Source organism: Artemia sp. Qi Xiang Cuo, chromosome 1, assembly GCF_049724085.1.
Source record: "Artemia sp. Qi Xiang Cuo chromosome 1, ASM4972408v1, whole genome shotgun sequence".
NCBI classification, from domain to species: Eukaryota; Metazoa; Arthropoda; class Branchiopoda; order Anostraca; family Artemiidae; genus Artemia; species Artemia sp. Qi Xiang Cuo.
Window position 1 is genome coordinate 8236750 of NC_142794.1, and position 16821 is coordinate 8253570.

At 33.5% G+C, this 16821-nt stretch overlaps 1 long non-coding RNA gene across 3 annotated transcripts in view; it reads right to left on the reverse strand.

The window, feature by feature from the left end:
• The window catches only part of LOC148955980 (uncharacterized), an 86230-nt gene that overhangs the window by 11986 nt on the left and 57423 nt on the right, over positions 1-16821 (reverse strand). For 2 of the 3 annotated variants that reach the window (XR_016142130.1, XR_016142132.1), the window contains exon 2: positions 10721-10902. The exons of the other annotated variant lie outside the window; for it this stretch is intronic. This is a non-coding gene — a long non-coding RNA (uncharacterized LOC148955980). The remainder of the gene's footprint in view (positions 1-10720; positions 10903-16821) is intronic. 3 annotated transcript variants of the gene reach the window in all.

Consider the following 16821-nt stretch of genomic DNA (forward strand, 5'->3'; position numbering starts at 1 on the left):
AAAAATGGGCCTGACAAAGAAAAAGTTATTATTTTAAAGATTTACCAAGTTATGCAATACCAGTTACTGTAATAGCTCAAAAGCGTCACATGAATCGTTTTTAAGTTCAATTTACTAACCCAGCCCCCTAAACCCAGAAAGTTAGATCAAGCGACTCAAACTTTTTAAAAGTCTCTTATCTGAGAGCTTTAAAATATATAAGTTTTTGATATCGCATGCTTCTGTATTAAAAAAAATAAATAAATCAAAGATACACCCCCCCCCCTAGACTTGAAAAATACCCCTTCTTTGTACCTCATAAAGAAAGAAAAACGAGCAAAAATGGGGTTTTTATAGGCCAAATGAATATACTGAAAAAACGAAGCGAATATTTCGAGAGGAAAAACGCCTCTCTTCTTCAGCGCGAAACGAAACGATGCATCAATAAAAGCCAAAAATTAAAAGAATTAAAACCAACTACCTAACAACCATAAAAGCGAGTTATTCGCCAATATCCGCGATTTGCACAAAATCCAAAAAATATGAACTGCCATCGACGGATACTAGCAAACAACTCTATAGCAATGTTGTTTGCTAGTATCCGTCGATGGCAGGTCATATTTTTTGGATTTTGTGCAAATCGCGGATATTGGCGAATAACTCGCGTTTATGGTTGTTAGGTAGTTGGTTTTAATTCTTTTAATTTTTGGCTTTTATTGATACATCGTTTCGTTTCGCACTGAAGAAGAGAGGCGTTTGTCCTCTCGAAATATTCGCTTCGTTTTTTCAGTATCTTCATTTGGCCTATAAAAACCCCATTTTTTCTCGTTTTTCTTTCTTTATGTGATGTCAGGCCAATGTGGTTTAAGAAATTATCCCCTTCTTTGTATTTTCGGCTATTTTATAAGTCACCACATTCAAAAAGAGGAAGGCGGGTAAACAGAGGGGTTTTGGAGGGGGAAAGTATATTTGCTGAATTTTAGTGATTTTAGCGCCACCGCAAGAAAGGCTGTCCTATGCAAGAAGAGGGCCATGGAAAGCAGCTATAAAAATTTTGAATTCGGGTAAGTAAATGTTGAATGCTTCAAAATTAAAGCCCTTAAATGTTAGCTTCTCAAATTCAAATGTTTTTGTAGCTCAAAAAGCGTTATATGAAGTCTTATCAGTTTCAAATTAATACCCCGCATTGTAAAAACAAATTGTTTGATTGTTCTATTTGTTTGATTGTATTGATGTTCTATTGTCTGGTTGTTCTATTTAATAGGCCTACAATTTAATTTCTAGGTTTTGTTATTCGGCTTTTTCTCCTAGTTCTGAATAATCAATCATATTTTTTGTTGAATTTCCAGTTCTTCATTGGATTTCCATCGCTAGCACTGTTCAATCTCCTAAGCCAACAGTTTAATATCTAGTTTTCATGATTCCCTTTCTAGTTTCAGAAGCATCAGTAAATATCAAATAATTACTCATTTATTTTACAAAAACAGAAAAATTCAAAAAAAAAATTCTCCCAGATAGTATGACACCTCTCATTGTAAAAACAAACTTGATTTCCAACAAAATGTTTGGCTCGAATTCAAGCAAGTAAAAAAATCCAATTTTATCTATTGGAATTGTATCAAAGACTTGCTTATTGAACTCGAACAAGTCAAACAAAAAACCCAATTTTTCTGTTAAAATTGTAACTTGCTTATTGCATTCTAACAAATTATTCAAACTGACATGGTTTATTAATTTTCCAGTAGACAAAAGTTCAGTTTTCAATACGAATAGGTTAGTAGTAATCAAAATGGTGCGGACTTCAACCATAGGTTGGAATTTCTTTAATAATAAATCAAATTTTACAATTGGACCATTGAAGGATGAATGTTCTCGTGGGGGGAGGGTTCCACAGGGAAAATTTTCTACGAGGAAGCAAGTTTCCGGCCGTTAGAAAGTTTTACATAGAAGGGAGGATTCCTGGCATAATGTAAAACGGGTTGGAAATTTAATATTAAGAGCAAGTTTTTCCTACTGAAAGTAAGGAGTAATTTCAGAACGGAAAGCCAACTGAAATGTTTTTCGTTTTTGCGGTGGGTTACCTCAACTTCACTCTTTATGGCAAAGTTTGACATTTTGTTACAATTCTTTAACAAAGACTGCTCAAACATACGGTCCCTTGAGTTTGAATGAGAAGTATCTTAAAGTATTTAGACAACGTGAGGTACGAAAACAATTTTTACACTGCCATAATATGCAGAATAACTGTACCCAACACATTTTGCATACAGACCTATTATATTTTAACCCCATCCTGCCCTCCTAATGTACAGATATATAGTCCAAATTTGTTCGTAAAGTATTATCTTTTCATCATATTTTGTGATATTGAATTAGGATTAGTCAGAAAAACAGGGTCTACTTAGAGGAAGAGTTTAGCATAAGCGCTATATATATATATATATATATATATATATATATATATATATATATATATATATATATATATATATATATATATATATATATATATATATATATATACACACATACACATATATGTTCGAAATAATGTTAATGTCGACATTCACCGTAAATGTTCTTTCAGATCAGATGGCTCTCATTTTAAACCTTTCGAGGAAAGAAGTTCTTATCAATAATATGTTCCAAAACAAGGGAAGATTATCATAACATTTGTCTTCACTTGGATTTCAGAAATGAACACATGAAGTAGCAATGGTAAGTTTATATATATATATATATATATATATATATATATATATATATATATATATATATATATATATATATATATATATATATATATATATATATATATATATATATATATATATATATATATATATATATATATATATATATATATATATATATATATATATATATATATATATATATATATATATATATATATATATATATATATATAGTACACTTTGAAAACTTATGCATATGTCGTAGATGCGCAGTTTTCAACATAGTTTAGCTAGGATGAAAGTGAATAAACTGCTTGACGTCTTTTTATTGCTCATTAATAATTTAATAATTGCTTCCGGGGAAAGTTACATTTTAACCCCTAGTAGACTAAAAGGGATCAAAATAGCCCATGGCAACCAAAGGTTTTAAAGTGTGTTTCTAAAAATAAACTAATAAGAAAGCATTTTAATTTGAAATTGATTCAGGAGTAATTATGATTTTCATTTATCTTAATAGTAAAACGTTATTATGAAAGCAAATGTACAGTAATTCTTCAAAAAAACCATAAACCTCTCAATGTTTCCGTTAGTTTTGTTCTGACTTGATTTTTGAGGTGTTTCAAACTCATTTTAAAATTCTAGTAATTTTTCTGAATAATTTTTTACTATTAAAACTCTAAATAAAAATTATAGTTACTAGGTACTCTTCTCAAATACAGGACACACGAAAGAAAGATCGCATTGAAATCTCAAAGCCGGTATTGATGAACAGGTTTCCCCTGCATAGTAAGATATTGCTCAGTCCGTGACAAAGATTTAAGCTTTAGGTTTTTGGGGTTTAGGGGGCCTAAAAGGTAGCTAGGTTAGATTAGGTTACGTATTTAATATATGCTATGTTTTACCCCCCCCCCTAATGTGCGAATATTGAGACATTCTCATAAGGAGCGACACGCATCAATAGTAACCAAAACTCTAAACCGGAATTTTAACACCAATAGATAGTCAAAAGAATCGAATTTTTATGCTGATTTCAAGTATATAAGTTTCATTAAGTTTAATCTTATCCATCAAAAGTTACGAGCATGACAATTTTTGCCGTATTTTCGAATACAGGGGGAAACACCCCTCTAAAAGTCATAGAATTCTTATGCAAATCAGATTCAGTGTATCCAAGATTACAAGTGTAGAGGTGTCAAGCAAAAATCCTATCTGCAAAAATCGGGAATTTTGTATTTTTTGCCAGAAAAAAAATTCACACATGCGTATTTAAGTTTACTATATTTTTCTTCCCAGGGGTGATCGCATCGAGCAAATGATCCCAGAGCATTGGAAGAGGACTCATTTGAATGAAAATTAAATTTTCTAGTACCCCTTTTAAGTAAAAAAAAAAAATATTGGAGGGCAACTAGCTCCCCTGCCCGCCTGTTTTCCCCTAAAATTATCCGATCAAAATTTTGAGATAAAATGAACCCCAGCTCCTGGGGATACGTCTTTGAGTTATAAAATTTCCCAATTTTAAATACACAAATAAAATACAATAAATACGATAAAAAAAAAATTGTTTACGTATAGTATTTGCAATTGGGAAGCATCAGACAATTTTCGGAAGGGGATATTTTCGGCTGGAGGTGGGTTTCCATGGGAATAAATTTCCTTGTGGAAAAATGTGATTTATTGTCCCAATTTTGTAAGAACGACTTCTGAAACACAAGGGTCGTTTAATTAGAATAGGAAGCTTTTTAAAAGTGCTAGAAACCTTACCATGAAGAGCAAGGTATTAAAGAGTGGGGCAACTCCTTCATATACAGAATTAATTCTGTACGTTTTGAGTTTTAAAGTTGCTCCTTACTTTAAGTTAAAACAAATTATTTTATTTAATCGGAACTGGGCCTTTTGGATTAGTAGATCAAAGGTGTCCAGAGAAGACTGAATTTGTATCATAATTATTGAACCCTGTCTCTCCTTCGTCTCTTAAAAAGAAAATTGGAAAAAGGAAAAGAGGGAATGTCTTCCATCTTATTTGTGCCTTAGTTTACCCTCATCTTCTTTTTAGGTTCGTTTTCCAGATGGAAAGAAAACCAGCCTTTCCAGACGTACACAAATTTTTACAAAGGTGTCAGCTGTTAGCCTGAGAGGCCTAAGAGATTGAAGACAAAACATTTGTTTTTGATACATATTTGATGTTGTTGCTAATAAATAATTATTTATCTGTTGCTTATTGTTTATTTTAAAGATTAAAAAGGGAGATTGAATATCTAGAAATAGAAATAAGATTATAAACCTAGGAAAATACAAAATTAGTATAGGAAACTCAGTGAAAGTAACTGAAAATCCAACAGCAGCTCTAGAAAATTGAACCACGGTAGTAAGAACAATTCAATGAAAGAACTGGAAATCTATCAAACAAGATAGAATTCCAATAAGGATCTTAAAATCCAACATGTTGTTTTGTCAACAAATTGAAAATTCAATAGTATGTGAGAACATCCAACTGGTTTATTGTTCAACATGTTTAAAATCCAATTCGAGTATGGGAATCCAACAATTCTGTTTCTAAACAAAATGGATATTCAATAATGATCACGGAATTCCAAAATGGTCTCTGATATTCAATTTCAGCTGTTGAGATTCCAATTTTGCTGTTTATAAACAGTACACAATTTTTGTTGAACTTAAAAAATTTTTTTTTTACAGTGCTTGACGCCTGTATCTTTTCATGTTAAAAATCAGCAGTTTAACAGCGTAAACATAGCAGCTGACAGAGGAGATCAGAATCAGAAATACCTTCACATCAGGAAAAACAGTGACCCACGAACCTGAAATAAAGATGAAATGAAATTGATGCACAAATAAAGAGAAAGGCTCCCCTCCTCCGTTTTTTTGAAGTCTAGGACTGAGCGGTATGCCATGAGTCCTGTATTTTCTGAATACCTTTAACTTACCAATCATATTGTATTGAAATCAATTTTCAAGTCCAACTTAGAACGAACTGAAATCATTAAACATAGGAGTTAGGCTACTGCGATTAAAAGGAAATAAAATTTCTATAAGAATTGAGATGACTGGATTTTAACTAATGAAAATAAACTGACATATTAACATAAGGTTATATTAAATCCTGGAAATCACAGTACCTCAAAATCAAATTTAACCTATATTTCTTATGTTGTATTTGAAAACCACTGTCGCCATGACTGGACTGTATTTCAATACTAAAATTTAAACATAACGTTTTAAATACACTTGGTTTCAGTAATGAAGCAAATGAAGCAATAGCCTTTTGCAGATTAAGAGTGTTTTTAAGTTTTTGCTTCAACCGAGCTATTGAATCAAAAGCAAATTTTTAGATAATGGTCATACTCGAAAGAACTCTCCTGGGAGAATTTTTGAAGATTATGTACGAATGACAGCGGTAAAAGAGAATAAGGAAAGTTGAGAATGAGGGAGAAATACGGCAAAAAATAAGGGAGAAAGGTGAGGGAGAGAATAAGGACCTTTCTTTATTTCTGACTCGTTAAAATCTTATATCTGACTCCTGAGGCGAGCATAGCATGCAGTGGCGTAATTTTCGTCAAAACCCTGGACGGGGGGGTTGGAGCCAATTTTCTCAAGTCAAATGAAAATGACAGTGAAAAATGAGCCATATAGTAGTATAAAACAAATGCATACTAAAGAAAACCGATTTGTTTCTGTGGATGCTTGAATTAGGAACGCTATCTTAGTTTTGAAAAAATTTTTGAAGACGCTAAATTTCATCTGGGTGGGGGGGGGAGGTAACGGATATGGGGAGGCCCTATTTCAAATTACACGCTTGTATGCATGGTGTGGCGTTGGTAAGATTTCATTCGTACAAACTGGAAATCCTTCTGTTGAATCTCCTCCCTCAACATTAACTGATAGTTTTAACTTAATATTCTTTTCCATTCTTGAGATGTTTCACATCCACCCTTTGGAAAACCATAGGGTGGTTTTTCCATTAGTTGTTCCTGAGAAGTATCATCTTAATACCCTTAACTATTCATGAAATGTAGCAGACACACCAATTTTATAAGAGTTTCAACTTGATACACTTAGTAATTCACTATTTGATATACTTAGCCATTCAAAGCAAAATAATTAACGAATTAAACGAATTAATCTCTTTGCTAGAATTCCACGCCGTTCAAAATTTGCTGATTATCGTTTCATTTTGCCTGTAAAATCACTTAATCTTTTAATTTGAAAATCTATTTCTAAGTGTATTTACAATAAACTTATTCACAAGAACCTGTATCCTAAATGTATTCCATTGCCCCAACTACTGCTATTTTGGTGTACCCCCCTCTGGAAAATTTCAGTGGGCATTCTCGTAGCCTTCATTATATTATTTGTAAATGAACAGAAATTCAATAAAAGAAAGCAAGTTTTCTAAAACGAAAGCAAATACCATTGTTAAAACTTGAAAGAAATAGAAATCATTCTGCATATGAGGGGGAGCTTCCCATTCTCATCTTTCACTCTTTACACTGAAGTTTAATTCGGCTTCTTGTGCTTGAGCAGTCGTTTTAAAGAATTTGGACACAGTCATTTTAGCTTAGAGCAGAGAGAGGGAGGGGGGCAGAGGAGGGGACAGCCCCCCTCATATACTGAATATTTTATGCTCCTTTTAAGTTTTAATATTGCTCTTTACTTTTATTTCAGAAACAAGTTTTATTTTATTCGTTGGTGACTCTAGAAGGAAATACAGTAGAAATCTGAAAACTACCATAAAGAATTCTAAAACGCTAACTTAGGTATACAATTCCTAAGAACACTTCACTTAATTTAGCTCATACAAATTATGACAGACCAAATTATGAAAGAGAATTATATATAATCATGACTTTTCTGAATCATAATGTACAAATTAAATAATACTGTTGGATTCCTGATTTTCGGCTAAGTTTACTTCCATTGTTATATACTTTTTTTTTAATTATTTGAAATGATATTTCTATTTACAATTACATTGCTCATACTAAAAAAAACTAAATTTGGTATATTCCCATTATGTGGAAACCTCTAAAAAGTCAAGTTGCTAACAGTGAAACGGGTGAGACAGATATCGACCCGGTACCAGGGTTGCCAACTTTTTAGTCAATGAATATGTCCCTTGAGCATCCAAAAATATGTCCTTTTCAGCCAAATTATGTCCATAATTTTTCCATAATATGTCCATCTTGAAATCTCAGAAACTAGATTTTTAGGACTTGTAAACCTCTTTCAAAGTTGTCAGTTAACATGGAATATAATGAAAACGAAAAAGATTCATTTAGTTCATCCATAAAAAGTGAACTAGTGTGAAAGCACAAAAGTCATAAAAACATGTAAACAGTAAAAAACTAATTGTCAGAGCTTAAGGCTCATCTTCCTACGGGAGTTCCGCTTGACAGGTATGGTCGGCATGGGGGTCAGCATTTTCACTTCTTTTGGTAGCTTTTTGCAAATCAGAGTATTTCTTGCGCATGTCATAAGGTACAATCCAGGAGTCAAGCGACGTTGCGGAGTGCTAGGTAAGCTGGGCTGCCCTTCAATCAGGGGGAGGGGTGACATCCCAAAGGCATAATTACTGAACCTTTGAACAATGCTGAACAAAATGATTTGACTATCAAACTATTAAGCTTAGGCTTTTAATCCATTTTTCCTCTTTTAGATGTATTATTTTCTTTTTTTCAAACCTCAGATAATTCCGGAGACCACACTGCCTTTCCATGACGATAAAATAAAAGTTCAAAATAGGGATGAAATCCTTTTTAATAGACAGTGTATAGAAAATTCACAAAAAATACCAGATATTTCGGATAGTCAAGGGCCATGTCCGGATAATCAAAGGTCATAAGCTATATTATAATCTTTTTTTCCAGATTATTGGGGGACAACTGCCCCCCCCCCCAAACGCCGCCCCTAAATAGCACCCGTGTGGGGTTGGTTCCCGTTGAATGTGCAGTGCTTAGAAAGCTGAAATATCCCACATCTTTCTAATACCTAAAAGGTTTGAAATGTGTGAATACTACTTTATAATAAAATCTTGGGGATGAAATAGACGGAACATAAGTATTTAGTCAGAAATTTATATTCGGAAAAAGGGTAAGGGTAAACCCCCTCCCCCAAATTAACATGAAACATGCGGTACTTTCCCATTATATGGGCATTTCTAAAAAGTAAAGTTTGATTAATGCTAATGAAATTAAATTAAATAAAATAGGATGAATATATAATAGTTTATAAATAAATTTGGGCTATATATTTGCAAATTAGGGGGGGGGGGGGTCAAGCATAGCATATATTAAATACGTAACCTAACCTAGATACATCGCCCACCCTAACCCCCCCAAAAAACAGTTATATATCGTATACGCTAGTATACGATATATAACTATATATATATATATATATATATATCGTAAATTTTTTACATCGTCCATCAAAACTTAGAGATGCATCGGAAACTGAAACATTATTTCTTTTCTTGAATTTATTAGATCTGAAACATATAAGAGAACTTAATATATCAATATGGCATTTTAAAATACAAGATCCTAGTAGTTATTTTTATGAAAAATCTCTGTTGATTCTGCCCCTCCTTCGGCTCTTAGGTGTTCTGGAACATATCGAATTCCCTTTGTTAATTGTGAAAGATCTAGATTTTCAATTAGATACCAAATACCATTTATTTCAAATAAATATAAGCTGAAAGATAGAATTCAAATTGAGTCATTTCGGCAAACATAAGTTCTAAGGAAGAAAATATTAAAATTATGTATTGACCTGTGATGGTGGAATAGAAATTTTATTATTATTATTATTTTTTTTTTTGTTTATATTTGTTACCCATGTTGGGATAGCCTTCCATGCCCCACTTGTCCAGCGTTTGTTTTCTTTATGTTTGTTATGTTTTTTGTTTTTTTCTTTAACCAGGTTTTTTTTCTTTCTCTCTTTTGTTATGATGAGGAAATGTTTGTTTGTTTTTTTTTTTTTTTTTTTTTTTTTTTGTTTTTTTGGTTTTTTTTTTTTAATACCCAATTTTACGAGCTTTGCTCTCTGTTGGGGGTATATATTTTTTTGTTATGTTGATTTATTCAAATAAAATCTTCTTCTTCTTCTTCTTCTTCTACGCAATATATATATATATATATATATATATATATATATATATATATATATATATATATATATATATATATATATATATATATATATATATATATATATATATATATATATATATATATATATATATATATATATATATATAAACTGTATATATACAAACTGGAAGAATATTCTATGATAGGAGCTTTTCTAGCGTAAAGCCCCGTAAAATTTTGGATCTGCCACTAAAATGTGTGATGTTCTTCAATTTTCTGAAAATTACCTAAGAATTTTACGAAAAACACTTCTTAACAGAAGTTTGGTGTTTTCTTGGATAGGGCTATTGTGGCAACTTTTACCACAGCAACCAATAATTAGAACCCAAGTCCCAAAATTGGTCTCAATCAGGAACCCTTATCGCTATCTCAATTCACAAAGTGCAAAGATTTTCAAACAGAGGTGTTTATTGTTTAAAGTTCAGGAAAGGTCTGCCCATTTCATACGAAAACATTGACTGAAAACGAAAGTAGTCTTATCTAGAAAATAAATATCGTAGAAAATAAACAACACGACGTGAAAAAAAAATGATAAACCATCCAGCGGCGGATCCACAGGGGGGGGGCGAGGGGTGCCCCCCTACAGTAGTCTAAAGTAGTGTAATTTACCTAATTAACGCAAGTTTGCGTTAATTAAACTTGCTACTAACGTAAGTTTATCGGATCAACCTATTTTGCACCCCCCTAAAAAATCCTGGATCCGCCCCTGAAACAATCACACCTATTCCACCAGTTATTAGAAGAAAAAATTCCTTATTTTCACAAATTTCATCAACCCCCTTCCTCCTTTTTTATAAAATCCTACATAGGCCAATCAGTTGATTCCACTGTTTGTAAATAATAGATTAAGTCATAATTTGTACATAAATTAAGTCATACCTATGAGATGGGACACTTGCGAACCACTTGGCTGGCTCACCAAGTTTTTTTCTGCTTTCACAATTATGAATGATACAATTTCGAACCATTTCTCATTGATTGACGCATACAGATAACCCGCTAATCCATGAATAAGTGGGAGGAGCTTTTTGTTCGCACCGAGAATGAAGACCAGAAATGATCTGCGATAAACTTACTGGATAATTCTATAAACTATGGGAATAAATTCAGAATTTAAATGTGGTTTGCAGGCAATCACACCATCTTTCATAAAGAACCGTTAGCTAAAGAGAATAAATTCTTGCTTCTATTGGTATTGTATATATGGGTAGATACATAATTTGCATGTTTTTTTTTTTGTTTTTTTTTGACGAACGAAACTTGATATTCCCATTAGGCATTTTTCACCCTGTAACCCATGTAAGTAGTGCAACACAGAGATTTTCTGGGGGGAGGGGGAGGTACCCCCAGAAACTCATCACAAATACCATGTGATAACCATCAGTTTTTGGATCTATCTGTAATAAAAGAAGTATCAATTGAGCCTTCTTATAAAGGAGGCAATATTGGCTTTGATGGAATAGCACCAAGGGCGTAGCTCTGGCCTCATTATAGGGGGCAAAAGGGATCCATATCCGGATAGTCAAGGGTCATAAGCTATATAATAATCTTTTCCTCCAAATTATTGGGGGACAACTGCCCCCCCCCCCTCCAAACGACGCCCCTAAATAGCACCCTTGTGGCGTTGGTTCCCGTTGAATGTGCAGTGCTTAGAAAGCTGAAATATCCCACATCTTTCTAATACCTAAAAGGTTTGAAATGTGTGAATACTACTTTATAATAAAATCTTGGGGATGAAACAGACGGAACTTAAGTATTTAGTCAGAAACTTATATTCGGAAAAAGGGTAAGGGTAAACCCCCTCCCCCAAATTTCTAAAAAGTAAAGTTTGATTAATGCTAATGAAATTAAATTAAATAAAATAGGATGAATATATAATAGTTTATAAATAAATTTGGGCTATATATTTGCAAATTAGGGGGGGGGGGTCAAGCGTAGCATATATTAAATACGTAACCTTACCTAGGTACATCCCCCACCCTAAACCCCCCCCCCCAAAAAAACAGTTATATATCGTATACGCAATAAAAACCACGCTATCATTGTATTACTCTATAGCGGTTGACCCGTCAAAAACGGGTTTTTCGTGACTGGTTTCCTTGTAAATGCCCATATAATGGGAAAGTACCAAACATGTGTATTATTTAGACCAATGAATAAGCCCCTAAATTGTTACATTCAGAAAAGGATGGGGTTTGAAAGTCCCCCTCTCCCTGCGTACATCTCTGGGCGGACACAACTATCATAAAAATGATAGTTACTTTCTAAAGAAAAAATGGGCTTTTAGCTGGGGTTTTATTCCAAAAGAAGTCTTAAGCATGTTTGGGGGGAAAAGGCTCATCTAAGGGGAAACATTTGCAAAGAAATTATTAGTTCAAGAAGAGCGCGGTTGAGTGTCTTTTTCAGAATTTCAGGGCAGGTACTTGGACCCTAAAATATTTTTCCCATGTCTTTTGTCAGAAGATGGACGATGCACTAGTTAATATTCGAAATCCTAGCCTAATAGTTAGAAAGATTTGCAAAAGTTTGTTTTACTAGCAGTCCTGTAACGATTTCTTTTTTTTTTAAGATACAGAAGGCATTAGGTTTTCTTATGGCAATTCCTTATCTTTTTTCCAGTCCTCAACTTTATACATAATCCTAGTGGTAATTAGATGTTTCTCCTGTGGGGGGGGGGGCTTTAAGGCCCATGGTATTGTAAAGATAAAAGTGGCTTTAAAACTCAAAAGATTTCGTTTTTTGGCATCAAAAACAAAAATAGCATTAATACCGCTCGGTAAATTTCTTGGAGGAAATTACAGAGTAAACGACTCGATGATTTTGGAAGAAAAAAGTGAATTGTTGGGCTCACTAATAAATAAAATAGCTGTTTTAGACGGATGGATAGTAATCAAACAGTTCATGGTAACGAACTGTAAGTAAGGAGCAACGGGGCTCATTAGAAACTGAAACTCTAAAAAAACAGAATTGTAATACCATTAGATATCTCAAAAGAACTGGTTTATTATGCTGATTACAAATATATAATATTCATTAGTTTACTGTTACCCATCAAAGACTACAAAAATTTGTCTGATTTTTGTAAAAGGGAGAAAACGCCCCCTAAAAGTCAAACAATCTTCATGAAAGGCACACCATCAGATTCAGCATGTCAGAGAACCTTACTGTAAAGGTTTTAAGGGGAAAGGTTTTTAAGTTATATAATTTGCCGATTGTTTACGTATATTATTTGTTATTGGAAAATTTAGGTACATTTTTCAGATGGGGCTGATTTTTCTGTTGGGAAAATGGGTAAAAAGTTTCAGAGGGGGGTGAACTTTTCAGGGTGAATTGTGCACTGGGGGGGATTTGCCAGAATTCCTATACAAAATTAGTTTTGTTTGTCTTACTATTTCTTTGGCGACTCAATTTTACATGCGGAGATGTTAGGGGGAATTGTTCGGGATAAAGTTTCACTGGGATTGAATTGCCAGAGGATCCTTCCGTGAGGAGGTGGGGTGGGGGGGGGGTTCCGTGAAGGTGAAGCTGGATTTTTCGGCACTGTTTAGCAAACGATCAGAAATTCTATGAAAAAACAAGTTTTTTTTAACTAAAAGTAAGGAACACCTTTAAAAGTTAAAATGAACAGAAATTATTAAGTATATGAGGAGTCGATCCTCTTCAATACATCGCTCTTTACGCTAAAGCTTAAATTTTGTTCTGATTTCTTTCAGAGCGAATACAGAAACACAAAGGTCGTTTAATTAGAACAATAACAAGCATTTTTTGAAGTTCTAAAAAACTTTAGCGTAAAGAGCGAGGTATTGACATTAAAACCGTTAGTTATAAGTTTTAATGTTGCTCTCACAATATATAAACTATTATCTTTATACTGTGGTTGCTCCTGACTTGCAGTTCAAAAAACTTGTTTTTTTTATATTTATCTGTTTAAGAACTATAAAGCTGAGCATAAAACTTATTCAAGAATGAAGCCAGTGAAACAATTTCTATGGGAGAAGAATTTTACAAAAAAAGTTTTTCTTTACCGGAAAAAGTATCATATTTTTTTCAAATATGTATAAATTAACATTTTTGGCTTGTTACGGGGGAGAAAAATGTCCGATCATTTCCCTTATAACCACATTATAACATAGGCAAAAAATGAATACGGAAGGAATTTTGGCCTTGGATGGCTAAAGAGGGTCTTCCGTCCATTTTTTCTCATTTCCTTCTTTCGTCTTTTTTATTTTTGCATAGGTAGTAGGCTATATCCAGACTAATTTTATTAAAACAGGAAAAAAAGAAGGAAATGGTTCCAAGAAAGTTTCTCTTTTATAAAAAAGGAAAACAGGACAGTTTTCGTTGCTCATAATGTAATGCCAAAAAATTGATTGCATTACGTAGCTACAAAAACTACTAACACTGTCTTTCCATCACACAAGAACAGCAAAATTCAAATCAATAATTGCTTATTTAAGAAAGTGACAGGTAATCCCGTATATATGAATAATTTCGCCACATGACCACTAGCTTTCCCCGGTTAATATAGACAAACTAAGCAATACCATAAAATAATACAAAATCAAAAATTTCTACCCTGAAAATATTCAAACAGCTCAAAATCACTAAATCCCCACCAAAACCCACCTCAAAGCCTTCTAAAATTTTAGAAGCTACCCAATTTTCTTACTTCTTTCCAAATCATTAGTAGAACAATGTTATACAGAGACATTATATACAAGACAACTTATTTTGTGCCTAAAGACCATTAACTTATTTTTTATGGCGTTTAGAATAATAATTTTTAATCATAAAATTTAATCTTCATCAACATCTTACATCTTACAGAGTCTCGACAAATGAAGACGGGCCATATAGCGATGAATCTTCTAATCTATCATAGTCTTCTTTCTCATGACTCATTATCAGGGACGTTCAAAGACTCATTTCATTGGGGGGCGATGTTCGTAAATTTTACCGAATTGATATCTGATTTATGCCGAATTTTCTGCAGAAATCAAGAATTTTGCTAAATTTCGGGCAATTTTGCAAAATTTCTGCCGAAATTTTCGCCTTCGGCCAAAATTTAACCAAATACCAAAATCGTTGGAGGGTCGGCGCGTTCCTCCCCCCCCCCCTCGGGACGCCCCTACTCATTATTCAAACCGTCCACTAATGCGAGCCCTCGTTCAGATTAAAAAAGTCATCCTCAAAAATATGGCTTTCCAGTCGAAATAAGGAATTTATACAATTTTTACTGTAAGTACCTTGAACTTTATTTTCAAGGAAGAGCCTCATCACTACTCAACTTCGGTATCATCGGTCCAGAATTCGTAATGTAGCAAGCAGTCAAAGTCGTGTTCGCTACTATAAGAATTAAGCCCTGTATGAACGGTCTCTACGAATTGAAAATTGCTTGAAAGTTTGGATGAATGAATTGTCGTGAATTGTATGATATCTGATAAATGTTGGTTTCTGGTCTAAGAGATAGAGATTCAGAACATCTTTTGCACCAGTCATGGCCAATTCCCGCCTACCTTCCACTATTTAAATATGACTGTCCACATGTGATGCACCGAATTCCCTGGAGGTTGTACTGCCAACGTTTGGAGACATTTTCCCTCACCTGTTGTATATATGTGACAGTTCTACCGACTTTGAAAAATCAGGACAATCAATCCCAACCCTCTCCCCCACCTCTTCTTGGTGACCCAAACGCGTATTATCGCTTATACCGTTCAAAGACCTTGCGCTTTTTTGCCCTTCAAAAAGCTATATGTTTGACTCAAAGAAACCCATCCTCTCATTCAACAAATTAAAAATTTGTATTTCATTAAGGGTTCTTTCAAGTAAAGAGCTAAAAAATAGGATATGGTTTTTCAAAAACGAGGCTACATAAGGGGCCTCTTTCTTGAATCCATTTTTCCTAGTTTCAGGCTTTTTGTGAGAAGTCCAATCTATTCTAAATCCGGTAGTTTACTTAGTGAAGTACATCATAAAGGAATATATTGCCTTACTCGTGAATAATCCAATAATATGCTCTTCAATCACAGAAATGTGTAGGCTGCGTCCAAACACGTGTGCAAGATTTGTTTGTCTGGAGAATCAGGAAAATTGAAAACACAAGATGGTATAAGTATACGAAAACAGACTAGAGAATTGTGAAATACACCAAGATTTCCTGGGAATCTGACGGTCCCAAAGACTTCCCTTCATCTTCAAGAAAGAATGACAGAAGAAGATAAAATCAAGTTAATTTGATCGATAGACAAGTCGTAATTGCTACAGTACGTTAAGTACGTCTTGCGTAACGTACCGTAACGTATGTAGTGTTACGTACGTCTTACATTAAAAAGCGATATTTCATAAACGACTATGTTAGAATTATACCCAAATTTCGACAAAAATGAAATTTCGACAAATTTCAACAAAAAGGAAAACCCCAAGATAAATAAAAAATGCCATTTATTTCGTAGCATAGCTGTTTCACGTATAAAAGGAAGAATTTCCTTGTTGCTTTTTTTCTTTTATGACGACATTATCAATACAGCAAAATTTACATTGGCTTATACATGGTTAGTCAGAGACCCTGGATAATGATGTTCAGACTAGTTGTCAATGGAATGTTACAAGTTCTATAGCCCCTCCCCCCACTTCTTAATAATTTCTGTGATTTTTTAAGTTCAGTCTCAACCTGAAATGGGTACCGCGCTCATAATGCGTACCTGCCTGCTCGTAGCTATGGAAATGTTTCGCTCAATTCTAATGGATGATCAAGATATACCAGAAAAAAATCAATCTTGTAATAAAAATGTACCACAAATATAAGTAAGTGGGGTTAATATTAAGCTTATTGATGGATCGAGCAGACCAACTCTTTCTCAATAATTAAAGGCAAAAATAAAACAGTACAAAAAGTTCTCAATAATTAAAGGCAAAAATAAAACAGTACAAAAAGTCCCGCTCAGCTATTCCAATATGAATATACTGAAGACTAACGT